Here is a 13,266-nt window from a genome sequence, read left to right as displayed (position 1 = left end):
AGAAACTCAAGCTGTCTGCATTTTTGTCTCTGTTCAATACCAGGATTGGGGCAGGGAGGAAAACACAATAACAAAAAAATTGGAGAAAAGAGAAGTTAGTGGTATAATGGATAATGTCACCTGAACTCAGACCCATAAAAAGGTAAAATAAAAATTCCATTGTTTTTGCATGGGAGTTAGCTTCAAGGATAAATAACCTGAGTTCAATAAACAAATCTGCATTTTTTTCATGATCTTTATCACAAATATTTTACATGCAACTATTTTTAAGTGTTGGCTTAATCAGGACCATCCCTTTTATTAGCAAATAAATGTGTTTGTGCTATTAAAAAAAATCCCCTAGGGAGATATGGAATGGGGGAGAGGGGGTGGAATCTGGGGATTTTGGTGGTGGAAAGTGTGCACTGGTGAAGGGATGGGTGTTTGATGACCATATGATCGAAGTTCAAACATGAGATTTTTGTTACTGTACCTCATGGTGAATTAATAAAAAATTTAGAAAGAAAGAAAAAAAAACAAGAAAAAATTATTTATTTAAATCTTTATAATTAAAAGAAAATCCCCTAGAAAGTAAATAGAGAAATGCGGAGAGTCATAAGAAGACTTAGAGATTAATTTTTGTCAATTACTTTAAAAAAATGGGGGGAGGCCACACCCCATGATACTCAGGACTTACTTCTGACTGTGCTCAGGGGTCAATTCTGGTGGTGCTTGGAGCATCATCTGTGGTACCAGGGATCAAACCAGGATTGGTCACATGCAAGGTAAGTGCTTTATTCCCGTACTATTTCTCCCGCCTCAAGCCTTAGAGCTCCTACCTTGCATTTCACATTATAGTGCTTTCGGATCTGCCTAGTCCCTTAAATCTCAAGACTAGACAAAAATCACTGCCTTGGGGCTGGAGTAATAGCACAGCAGGTAGGGCATTTGCCTTGCACACGGCCCACTTGGGTTCAATTCCCAGCATCCCATATGGTCCCTTGAACACCCCAGGAGTAATTCCTGAGTGCAGAGCCAGGAGTAACCCCTGTGCATGGCCAGGTGTGACACAAAAAGCAAAAAAAAAAAAATCACTGCCTTTGCAGATGTACAGTGCACAGATACAACTTGAAGTCAGAAAAAAGAACTCTATAAAGATTGGGATGGGAGCATCAAGGTGAAACCCTGAAATAAAGTACAGATACAGGGGAGTACTTCTGGATGTCTCTAGGGCTTGGCTTTCTAATAGAGAGAGATGCTTGCTGGAAAGGCTCTGAAGCAGAAAATTAATAGCCCTGGATGGGTTCAAGCCTAGTATTGACCAATTGCATGAGCCTGATGTTTCAGTTCCTCCATCCTTTCTTGGGTTCTCCACGCTAATTACCAGCCTAGCTCCCCACCCCTCACCACCACCACTAGTCTTGTTGTCTACTTTTGGCCTCCAGGTTATTTAGCTTTTTGGGGGATGGACCCACCACCAAACTCATTGCAGCGCAATCACGGCTGTTTGCTAATGTCTCTAAAGCCCTTCCAGACCTGCTCCTCCAACCTTCCCACCACTTCTCAAGCCCCCCGCCCCACCCCCACCTTCCAGGGATAGATTGGTGGCACATGCGCCTGCCTTGCGCACGTCAGATCACAAGCTCAACCCTCAGCAATGTCCAGTCATGTGCTGAGTGCGATCAGCTGGCTGGGAACCCCAACCATGAGAACAAAGTGGGTTATCTCTGGCATACCCCAACCAAGGCTCTGTGAGCACTACACTAAAGAGTGACCGTGTATGTGGTGCCCTGCTGACCACTGCAAAAAAGGTGCCTGGACACTAAAACTAAGAATTTGCCCAAATGCCAGGGCAATAGTATGGTGGGTAGGATGTTTGCCTTGCATGCGGCCAACCCAAATTCCATTTCTGATACTCTAGAGGGTCCCCTAGCCTGCCAGGAATGATACCTGGGTGCAGAGCCAGGGGTAAGACCTGTGCATTCTGGGGTGTGACCCCAATCTCCCCCCGAACTGTCCCTCCCCCCCAAAAAAAGTTTTCCCCCTAGTGAGAAACATGCAAGCATTGCAGCCAAGTATAAGTGACTTCTGGTATTACCACAACAAAAATGGGAAGGGAATAAAAAAATAAATGTAACACAGAAAAGTGGGCCTGGAGGAAGAGCACAGTGACTTGCAGTGGTCGTTTTGCAAGCATATGGTCAAGAGTTTGAATCCCTGGTGTTGCTACATGTGTCAAGTACAAACCAAGCAACTCTGCTGTCTGCACTCCTTAATGCTATAAGTAATTCTGAGTTGCACAGTGGCCAGGTGTGTGCAAACACCACAAAGGAGTGAGGCCGCCTTTGACTATGACAACTGGAAAGATGTGTGAGTACTACTGCAGAGCACATGTGCAAGTGAGCACATAGCTAAAGGGGCACCGGCCTTGGTGAGCCCTGCAGCCCAGGGTGTGAGCACACAACCCAGGGGAGCACTGCAGCTGAGATGTGTGAGCATCCAGCACTATTCACAATAGCCTGGAAACAACCTCAGTGTCCTAGAACAGATGACCGGATAAATGAGGGTACGTACACACTGGAATCCCGCTCAGCTGGAAGAAAAGGTGAAATCATGCAATTGGCTGCTACGTGGATGGGCCTGGCGGGTATCATGTTGAGTGACATTAGGAGAGGGAGAGACACGGAATCATCTCTCTCATATACTCATGGGGTGGGAAAAAGATATAGGAAAAGGACAGAGGGGAACCCTGTTTGATGGTAGGGGAGAGAATACTCTGGGGGATGGTTTATGGTGACACCAGGGCACCCTGACTCTACAGCTGTCCCCAGTGACTATTTTGGATGGCAGCATAAATGGACACAGAGAGGCTCTGGAACACTCTTGAGAGCGACAGGTTTGAACTCAGAGTTGCTGGCACAAGTTCTCAGCACACCCCACTCCCACACAGCTGCAGGATCCGGGGCTCAAGGGAATCACACAAGGAGCCCTGAATGTCAGCGTCTAAAGATGCAAGGAGAGGAGGCTGGATCCCGCAAGTGAGGTGGCCACGCACCAGTGTCCCAGCGGGAACGGGTTAGCGTCAGTGCCCGCTGCAGGAGACCCTGTGTCCTTGGGGATGGAAAGTGGAACTCGCTTTTCCCAAATCCCCTCAGTGACAGATGCAATGTCCCCTGAGTTGCTGTGATTTCTGAGATGGCCAAGATTTTGAACATCACCAGTTTTAGATATCACAGAGAAGCGGTAGATTTAATGAAGCCTCCAGATGCCCCTGAGAGATGATTATAATGCTAATTAAAAATGGAGAATGACAGATGAGGCTCCCATGAGACGCTCAAAGCATGGGGCATTCATACATCTTTCCTGGATGAGAATACTTTGTTCAGATCACTTTTGGGCTTTTCCTGGTATAAAGGACAGCGGCAGCAAATTCTCTTGTGAGATTTAATGTGGCTCAAAGATTGGGAACTATTCTAAATTGTGCAGGACCAAAAAAAAAAAGTTTATAAGCCAAGCCAGTCTTTTATCTTTTTTATATCATTTGAGGGCACATACCATCTCCACAGTTACTTTGCACCTAGGATAGTGGTTCTCAACCTTCTTCTGACTGTGGTCCCCTTCTGACCCTGTTTTCTTCCTGTGGTTCCCCTTTTCTACTACTTGGCTCCCTAGTCTTGTGCGATGGCTCCCTGGTTTTCGCCTGTGGCCCTCTGGGAATATCCTGAGGTCCATAGGGGGTCATATGACCCTACCTCCAGTTGACAAACATTAGTCTAGAGGATGAGAAATCTACCAAATGACATTTGTGTTGGTGTCCACAGACTGGGGGAAGAACAAGGCAGGAAGGAATGGGGGAAAATTGAGGATTAGGCCCTGTTGGCTCTGACAATCTAGGTTGGTACAGCGGTTTAGAATAGATTATGGGACCACACCGCTGGGATATCAAACCAGATAGAAAACATGATCAAATAGGTCATAAAGGTCAAGACAGCCGAAAGCACTGGCTCAGGAAACTGGGGATATTGGAGGTCTGTTGCAGAAGACAGAACCACTAAAAGCAGCTTATCCCACTATGAGAAGGTTGGCCTACTCAAGTGCTCTAGTGCTGGCCATGAGGGCTGGGCCCTACAGAGCTCTGATTAAGGATGCATGACGGACTCTCCATGTGGAGCTCTAAGAATGGGGTGTCACCAGAGTCAGAAGCAGAACGACATAGCTCATTAGAAAGGCTTAGGGATGGGTGGGGCCTCTGTACCTGGATATAAGATAGTCCTTGGCCCCAAACTTGGTAATTACACAGCCAAATACCTACTTGTCAAGACAGAAGTGGGATTACACCATCATAGACTGCACATGTATTACCCAGAGAAATCAACCAGGAGGGAGCCAGACTGACAGGGATCCAACTTTATCATTGAACACAAGAAATGTCAAGGATTCCCTCCCTCCCTCACCCCACCCCAACTCGGTGATGAACCATGGTGATTTCACTGTCCACAGACCCTGCACTGACTTCTATTACCCAGGGTTGAGGTGTCTGACAAATATGTTACTTAAAAGTTTATTCCTATATAGGATGAATGCACAAGTCTGAGCTATCATCCCTGCAGATACCCATAGAACTTACAGGCAGACCTGGAGGTTTGTTTCTTTTGGGGGTGGGGAGACCACAGAAGGCAAAGCACAGGGGTTACTCCTGGCTCATGCACTCAGGAACTACTCCTGGAAGTGCTTGGGGGACCATATGGGATGCTGGGACGAATCCCGGGCAGCTGGTGCAAGGCAAACACCCTACCCTCTGTGCTTTTGCTCCAATTCCTAGACCTGGAGGTTGTAATAAACAGGTAAGTCTGTTACCACTGGGAAGACTTTTGAGACTTTCTTTCACCAATGTCTATGCATGAAGATACAATGTAGGATACAGGCTTGAAAAAAGGTATCCTTGAATCCCATCTTTTGTTACTTTGAGGTAGGCGAGACCAAAACTCATCTTGATTCCTTCACAAATCCTAGACCTGACTCATAGGATGTCTACTCAGGGACCCCAAAGATTCAGGGTTTCCCCTGATGCCTTCCCCACTCTCAATCAATACCCACCCAAAATGTCTGTGAGAACCTTTTCCCTCAACACCAAGTTACTTCTTCTTCTTATTCTGTGCCCTCCAGGGTCAGTACCCATAACCCTATTTAAGTGACATTACTGATCATTTGTCCACTTGATCCTCTCTCACGAGCAGAAAGTACTTTGAACATAGGGGCCATTTGTTTACACGTTTAGACTGTGGGTTTTTTCATACAGAATGTTCTATGCAGTATATGTTCAATAATCATTGGAGGAAGGGTAGAAGGAATGAAGAAAGGAACAAAAGAAGGAAGGCAAAAGGAGAGAGGGATTGTACGGAAGGATGGGATGGACGGAGAAAGTTAGGTTAGGAAGAAAAATCAAGGCAAGCAAAGTGCAGTACTAGGCACTTCTAAACAGGATTCTGCCCAGCCTACCTGGGTAGACAAGACTGGCAGGGGAATTGGCCATGGCATTCAGAGGCTGCAGGAGTGTAATCCCCACTGCTCTAACTGGCAGAGAATCCCTCTTTCTTGGCCCCACTGGTGACTTAGCTTCCTGGAAAGCGAGCACATAGTTCAGTGCTGGCCACTATTCTGGAGGGCCCGCCAACACCGGCCTGAGCTGGCAATGCCCAGGGGTGCTCAATATCCTGGGGCTGGCCTTGTGGAGACCTTGTGGGGACCTGCCGCCCCCTTACCGCATGGCCTCTGAAGTCAAATATCTGATACTACAGTATTAGATCAAACACAGTCAACATTATGGGACTGGGGAGATGGGCTCAAAGGGTAAGAGCAAAGGGCTTTGCGGGGAGAGCCCTATGGTCCCCTGAGCACTACGGGGAGTCCCCCCCCAGGGCACTGTGCTGGAAGTAGACCCTGGACACTGCTAGTGTGATTCCCAAACAACAGTGGTCCACTATAGGTTTGGTGAATTGCTTTTATCGACTTGCCGTTTCTCATCTGATGCACAGCTGTGGAGCTGGGCCCTCATTCAGAAACCCCCAGTATAAAGCTTTGGAAAGTATTTCTTAATTTTCAGAACAGAGCACACCAGAGACAAAAATGACTGTGGCTGACAGTCTTGAGTACATGGACAAGGATTTATTTTTCTTCTTGGGGTCACACATGGCAATACACAGGGGTAACTCCTGGCTTTGCACTGAGGAATTACTCCTGGTGGTGCTTGGGAAACCATATAGGATGCTGGTAATTGAACCCAGGTCAGCCACTTGCAAGGCAAATGTCCTACCTGCTATACTATAGCTCCAGCCCCTGGATAAGAATGTTTAGGATGTCAGAACTTGACAACACAGATCTCACTTACCTTCCACTTTGTTCCATCTACCAGCACAAACCTGAAATTTTTGAGTCTATTTTTTTAATCTAGTTTTTGTTTTATGGGCCACACCCAGTAGTGCTCAGAACTCATTCCTGGGTTAGCACTTGGGATCAATCCTGGCAGGGGGTTGGGCAGGACCATATGGCACCCTGAGATTGAACTCGAGCAAGTGTCCTACCTGCTATACTACCACTCTGGCCCAGTTTATGGTCATTAGGGTTCCAAATCGGGAGTTAGAGCAGCTGTCCTTGACCATTCTTCAAAAAACTGGTCCTTAGGACTGGAGTACAGCATTAGTATGCCTTGGATGCAGCTGGCCCAGGTTCAGTCTCTGGCATCCCATAGGCTCTCCCAAGCACCTCCAGGAGAAATTCCTGAGTGCAGAGCCAGGAGTAACCCCTGAGCATAGCAGGGTTTATCCCTTTCTCAACTAATCCCCACCCCCTGGCAAAAAAAAAAAAAATCCAAACTGGTCTTGCCCATAGTGCAAGTTCTCCAGAGAAAGATCTTTGAAGCTTGCCAAACATACTCAGGTACAGCGTACAATCAGAGAATTTTTGAACCAGGAGGTATCTCGGGGGTGGGGGTGGGGAGCTCACACCTGGTGACACTTAGGACTTCTCCAGACTCTGTACTCAAAAAACATTCCTGGCAGGGCTCAGGGGACCATATAGGATGCTGGCGATGGAACTAGGTAGGATTCAAGGCAAGTGCCCTACCGGCTGTACTATGGTTCTGACCCCCTGGAAGTATCTTAATGGACTTGTCTAAACTCAGGGGCTAGGGAGTTAGCACAGCGCTCATCTGTGCACATGTGGGTGCCCAGTCGATTCCCTGAGCTGATGGCTCCCTGAACATCACCTGTAGACAGGCCTGGGGACCCCTAAGCCCCTGTGACACTGCAGGGCCTGAGCAGCACTCAAAACTCCGTCGTAACACTGAACCAACCGGCCCAGGTTGGGCCCAGTATCGCCGGGACTGCACCCCCAAAGACTGCTGAGAGCGCGGTTCCCAGTAATCCCCAAATCTCGAGGATGCCAATGCCCAGCTGGACTGGGTACCAGGCCCAGAGGGCGTGGCCCAGAGTGGCCGGGTGGGCGGGGCCGGCGCGATGCCGTCAGCTCAGGCTGAGACTCCGGCTGGAGCTACCCACACACGCACACACAGGAAAGGCGAAGTCTTGCATCACGTCGCCCAAGCTGTCTGAAGAAACCGACAGGGCCCCTAAAACAATAAAGCCTTTAAATTTCGGGCAGCCCGGGCAGGACGAATCCCCAAGCCTCACCAGCCCCCCAGAAAGCAGAGCATTGTCTGCATGCAGCCCTCGCGCTGAAAGGAAGCCTGTCCGCGGGCAGTGACCGCGTGAGACAACTTTGGGGAGAGCAAAGGGCCGGGAAGAGAAAGGCCTCATTCTCACTGCAAACAGGAAAAGGAAGGAGAAAAAGAGCGCTCTGTCTCCCCACAAGGTTAGCCGGGCTGGCAATGAACTGTTCCAGTGCGTTCCATCCAGCAGACGCCTCCAGAGCACGGAGCCAAGCGCGCACCGAGCTGGGGGTGGGGGTGGGGGGTGCCCCCGCCCGCACCACTTCGATGGACTTCACGAGGTGACGCCCGCTGACGTCTGTCCTCACCCTGCTATTTACGGGCTGCTCCGGCGTCCCGTGCCCTGCAACTGCCCTTACCTGCATGGATGGGGTCCCGCAGCCCCCAAGCATCCCGGGGGGGGCTGCGAGAGACTCAGTGCACCTCCCACACCCCTCTTTTGCTGGGGATCCCGGAGGGGGGCAGTTCCATGCAAAGGTCAGTGTGCATCTACCCATAGAGTCCCTCGGCTCCCCCCCTCTCAGTTTAACCTCCCTGCCCCCGTGCCCAGCCCTTCCCTTTCCTCCTCCCTCTCACGCAGCCCTGAGCATGACAACTCGGCAGCGAACGACTCTCTCTCGTCCACCACCAACTCCGGAAATTGAGGACAACTCTGAGAACCACCCTTTGCCCCGCTATCTGGCCTCCAGAACGAGGTCCCCCGGGGGAATGAGGGGGGACCGCAGAGTTAGGGAGCCGATTCCTCCTACCTGTTGCTGGCTTCTGGGTTCACTCGGAAGCCTGGTCCTTCTCCCCTGCGCACGGGCTGGGCTTAGGGCAGCAAAGGGGAGAGGCTTGGTTTGGAGAGCCAGAAGCGTCTGCAGACCCACGAGAGGCCAAGCCGCAGGCCGGGAGCCCGGAAGGTTGCAGGGCTCAGGCTGATCACTTCGGACAATGTGGGGGTGCCTTCCATTCAGCTTCTTCAGGGGTTAGGGTGCACTGAGCGCTGACAGGTCCTGCACCCAGCAAGGAGTCACAGCTGGGTCCTGTCCAGCCAGGGCCCGTCGCCCCAGCCCGGAGCTCTGCCACCTGTCAATCTTGACTTCATCCCTGGCAGACCAGTGGCACCCTGAAAACAGATGAGAGAGAGAAAGATGCGTTTCCCTGGCCTCTCCCTGCCGAACCCCGTTCGCCATTGCAGCACTGATTAAATACAGGACATTATCTCACCATAATGCCCTCCTGGCCGCATTCCCAGGAAAATTCTAACTAATCATAAAAATAGAAAGAAAAACGCAACCTAAATTCCATTCCTCGTCTTAAATGAGTGATGTGTTCACTTTTATTTATTTTTCTGGAAGTGAGGCGGGAAAAGAAAATGAATTTTAGGGCTTAGAAAAACAAGCTACTAATAGCACTAAGTAGATCTGGGCGGTGGCACAGGCCGAGGGGATGTCGCTGGCAGGGCCTGGGCGCATCCTGGCTCTTCTGTGCTGTCCTGGCTGTGAGCTGGGAGTCCCACAGTGGAGCACCTGGAGGGGCCACGCCAGGAGCGGTGTGCTTGTGTGTGTCAGGGACAAACCACTCTCCCCTCCCAAACTCAGTAATAGGAAGCAAACGGTCCCCCCACGCTCCCCTCAACCCTCCCCATCCCTAATCCCTGTCCAGCCCCGATCTTGTCCCATGCAAAGTTCTGAACTCTTCCTCACCGCAGTAATGTGGCTGGCACTCGTGCAAGTAACCTCTAGATCTAAACTCCACGTTGGCTGCAGATTCACTTCTTAAAATGCATCAGTTCAATCCACTGCAAGGGGTGAGTCATACCTGGTCCCTCCTGTCACTTTGCTAGTGGTCCCATCACGGGGCGGGGTGGGGGGGTTCCCCACACGAAAACCTCTGTTCCGCCCAAATCATGTCTTTTTTTTTTCTCTAGGAAGCCTTGTCAGATAAAAATTCCCAGGGGCAGTGCGGAACCCCTGAAAAGTGGCTTCTGGAAGGCACCTCTTAATGTTCCTCGGAAGAAAAAGAAAATAAAGACCCCAGCCCCCAGCCCCTCCGGCCTCCACCTGCCCCCCACTGCTGGCCCTGGATCCCGGGGGAGGGGGCTGCCAGCCCCCATCAGTGCTAGTGCAGCCGTAATGGGCACTGCGACGGGATGGCCGGGCTAATTAAGCACACTGAGCTAATAACCTTCCATTTTGGGACCAGTATTATTCATAATTTAATGTATTGCCGCTGAAACATTAACCTTTCGACAACTGGCATGCTGCCCACAGCAGCCCGAGTGCTGACCATCTTTCAGTAAAATGAGTATTATTGTTAAAACAGGTATAAATCATTCATGGCTGCAGCTTTTGTGTCAGCCCCTCCGTGAAAATAAGCAGTAAGCTGGGTAATTTATTTACCTTTTGGCGATTATTTTTTATGATTTTATGATCATATCCAATGATTCATAAACATTGGCCCGGTGCCATTTTGTAATCATTTCACATTTTAAATATGGTGTGGCTGTTCTGCTTTTCATCTTAAAAAATTTCAGGATTGATACCGGGCAACTTAATCCAGACCCAAATGTAATTTCATTTGAAAGGTTTTTGGGTGCGGGGGTGGGGGTGTGTGGACTTGAGCCTCAGCCTCATTCATTTTAACAAAACCATTTTCAACCCAGCCTTTGGGGTTTCCACTTGTTTCTGCACAGCACTTACTGCAGCAAACTTTCTTTGAAGTTTAACACACAGAGGGGGCCTTGAAATCCGAATAAAGGCTCAGGAAAACAGTTAACAAGCTTCTGGTTGGAAAGAGGATGGGAAGGGTGGAGGGAAGTCTGGGAAACTCTGGCCTGCAGCCAGCAAGGTTGCCCCACACCGGCTCCCTGGCCCCAGCCCCAGCTCCCCCCACCGCACCTGGAGAGTGTGACTCTCTCCTGGGGGACCTGGAAACTCAACCTCTCCTGCTGCCTGGCCTGGCGTGGGTTTCCAGGGAAGACCCAGAAGGAAGCGGTTCCTCCTTGGCAGGGGCTGGAGGTAGCGTGGGGCTGACAGGAATTCTCAGGGGCTCAGAGCTCGGGAGACTTCCCTGCTCTCTGAGCTGGGAAACACAGGATTTCTAGGAGGGTGGGGAAGCAGAAGCAGAAGAAGGCAGAGAATGTGAGGGGAGCCAGGTAGGGAAGCAGTTGTTTGCTTCTAGAACATTCTCTCATGTCAGGATGAGGGTACCAAGGAAGATAGGCGCCAAGGTGCCAATGTGGGAGGGGAGGCCATGACAGGCAGTGTTGGGTCTGTGTGACACAAGTAGTCACGTCCCCGGGGGCAGCCCAGGCAAGAGAATGACTTGGGGGGGGGGGGTGTGTGGATGAGGTTGCCCTGTGATAGCCACTTCTTTTCTTTGAATCTTCAGGTGACTGGATTTCCCACTTAGGGACTTCATAGGCTTTAACAAAATCTTTTGTTTTTTTTGCTTTTTGGGTCACACCTCGTGATATACAGGGGTTACTCCTGGCTCTGCACTCAGGAATTACCCCTGGTGGTACTCAGGGGACCATATGAGATACTGGGAATCGAACTTGGGTCAGCCACGTGCAAGGCAAATGCCCTACTTGCTGTGCTATTGCTCCTGCCCTAACAAAATCTTATTGCATGGTTTCAGGTTCCCTTCGGAGTCAGATAAGCAGTGGATCCTTAGTAAAATGGGTCAGAGCTAACTTGGGCCACTAGTTCATGGATTTCTTGTGAACCAAGTCCATTTTCATTACAGTACAAGGCAGGTCTGTCAATATGTTTGCTCTTCTGTGTAACTTTCTGAAGAATGTGTTCTTACCTCTGGCTTACTTTATTGTAGGACAATAGCACAGATCAAACAAAATAGGTGTTAAATGACTATGCCAGCAATAAGGCATTCAATCAATAGCAGAAGCTTTGTAGTTAAAGGGTTTTTTTGTTTGTTTGTTTTGTGTTTTTGGGTCACACCCAGCGATGCTTAGAGGTTATTCCTGGCTCTGCACTCAGGAATTACTTCTGGTGGTGCTTGGGGGACCCTATGGGATGCCAGGAATTGAACCTGGGTCGGCTGCAAGCAAGGCAAATGCTTTCCCTGCTGTACTATCGCTCCAGCCCAGTAACTAAGTTTTAAAAAGTGCAAAGAATAATGGTTTCTTGATTGTGTTCTCAAACCATGTGTTATTTAAGGGTCACTTAAATATATATTAAAATACATTTTTCCTCTTTCATTGTGGTAAGATATCCATGACATAAAGTTGTCATTTCAACCATTTCAGTTATACCATTTCATGTTGTACGTCACCTTTGCATTGCTATGGGATCACTACTTCTAAAGGTTTGCATCATCCCTAGCAGAAACTCTGCACCCTGTAATCATTAACTCCAACACCCTTTTGGCTCCAGTCCCTGGAAAATACTAATCATTTTTGTTTGTGTGTTCTTGTTTTTATCAATTCAGTGATTCTGAATTTTTCCATCTGCACATTTCTCACTATGCTTATTTCATGAGGCATAATGTTTCCTGGGTCCATCCATGTGATATTACATGTCAAAACTTTACTCCTCTTAAGGGCTGAATAGTATTCTACTATAGGGATATATCACATTTGTTGAACAAGTTGTCTGTTGATGGACACCTGGGTTCTGTTTCTTTTTTGGCTACTAGGACTAATGCCTCTATGAGCATTGCTAGACAAGAATCTGAGTCCCCAGTATAAAGAGACTGATGTTGTTCACATATTATCAAACTTTTTCCCATGCAAGCCCATGGCACCTTATTATAAATACCATGCTTTCCAGCTTGGCAGAGCTGTCCACAGCATAAGTGGCAAAATCATTCATGCCTGGGAACTACTTTCCAGTCATCTAGCCAACATGGCCACGTCAGAGAGCTGACTGTTGTCCCCTTTCAGCATCGCTGTGGGTTGTAATTCTCCACCAGAAGCTTCTGTTCCATACCATGGACTTGATAAAAATAAGCTGATTCTCAGGTATGATAAAGAACAAATTAAGAAACAGAATAACCTGGCATGAGAGAAATTCCCTTTCAATCATGTCAGCCCGCGCAGATGTTGTCATGAAATTTGATGTTATGGATTTAATTCCTAATATAAAGTCTAAAAGAGAAAACAGCATAAGAGCTGAAATGTGAATTGGACATGTCTATAGAGTGTGAATTGGATTCAAGACAAAATATTGTGAATGGTTAATAGGGTCAGTCTAAGTATACTTGCTGAAATCATCTCTTGGATATGCAAATATTCTGAGAACTACACTGTCAAATATCTATTGTATCCTCTTATCTATGTGTTCGCAGAACTGCTACATGTTGTAACAAATGAAAAATGTGAATTTAAAAAATAATGTCACCCTAAAATAATACTTTACTTTGAATAGTCATTTTTGTTGTTGGAGTTCTTAAATTTTTTTTTAAAAAACAATTTTTGTCACATACTAGACAGCCAGGTTCTTAAATCAGCATTACTTGGAAATATTAAGGGGTGATCTATGTGTTCTGTTCTCAGCAAGCATAGAAGTGGAATGGGGGGATTGGCCGGGGGGGCTGAAATGAAGTCAGGGGCACTC

General features: G+C 48.4%; 1 long non-coding RNA gene across 1 annotated transcript in view; it reads right to left on the bottom strand.

Moving 5' to 3' along the window:
• Positions 1 to 8,695: 8,695 nt before the first annotated feature.
• Positions 8,696 to 13,266, bottom strand: part of LOC130044068 (uncharacterized) — a 188,267-nt gene continuing 183,696 nt past the window's right edge. Inside the window, exon 4 of the long non-coding RNA XR_008795376.1 lies at positions 8,696 to 8,813. This is a non-coding gene — a long non-coding RNA (uncharacterized LOC130044068). The remainder of the gene's footprint in view (positions 8,814 to 13,266) is intronic.

Source organism: Sorex fumeus, unplaced genomic scaffold, assembly GCF_029834395.1.
Source record: "Sorex fumeus unplaced genomic scaffold, SorFum_2.1 ptg000122l, whole genome shotgun sequence".
In the NCBI taxonomy this organism is placed as follows: domain Eukaryota; kingdom Metazoa; phylum Chordata; class Mammalia; order Eulipotyphla; family Soricidae; genus Sorex; species Sorex fumeus.
Note: the sequence above shows the minus strand (reverse complement) of the source record. Positions and strands in the feature narration are given on the sequence as shown.